Genomic DNA, 577 nt, shown 5'->3' with positions numbered 1-577 from the left:
TTTTTTTTTCCTGCACAATAGGGCTTCCATGTACACTCTGGATAAAACGTTGCATTAACTCTGGTAACTTTGATCTCAGCCCTTGTGGTAGAAGGTCAAATTTGTTCAAAAGCAGTGTTTTTTTTTTCTTCTTCTTCTTTTTGTAAAGACAAAGTTTTAATCTGATTTGAAGAAAAATGGCTCTCAAAGTGTTTCGTTTTTCACTTCTCCATTTGGAAAGTTGAGGATTCAAGGGGTGCGGGACTGAATTCTTCTGTAAATCTCAAACTCCTGACTTCGTATTAAAAGGGCTTCCAAGTGCGGATCCTTCTGCCTCGCACCAGACTTGAGCTCATCACTTTCGAACGTGTTGTTTATAACGAAGGGTGAAAACAAAGCTAAACAGTTCTACGGCTCCCACCGCACACTCCGTAATGCTGGTGGTTGAATTAATGTCTTTTGCTCAATTTGCATTCTTCAAGACGTTTTTGTTATTCATTCAGTTTTATTCGATCTATTTTGGCTGTTTACCTATTCAGATATGTGTCTTTTTTAGGCGTGCGATTCCTTTATTCCGGATTCGTTTTCATGTAGATGC

General features: G+C 38.6%; 1 protein-coding gene across 1 annotated transcript in view; it reads left to right on the top strand.

Annotated features, from left to right (window-relative positions):
* LOC119592527 overlaps window positions 1-577 on the top strand; it is a gene marked incomplete in the record, with an annotated part of 25,120 nt that overhangs the window by 8,457 nt on the left and 16,086 nt on the right.

This window comes from Penaeus monodon, chromosome 30 (assembly GCF_015228065.2).
Source record: "Penaeus monodon isolate SGIC_2016 chromosome 30, NSTDA_Pmon_1, whole genome shotgun sequence".
Lineage (NCBI taxonomy): Eukaryota > Metazoa > Arthropoda > Malacostraca > Decapoda > Penaeidae > Penaeus > Penaeus monodon.
The sequence above is the reverse complement of the archived record's forward strand: the minus strand, read 5'-3'. Positions and strand labels throughout refer to the sequence as shown.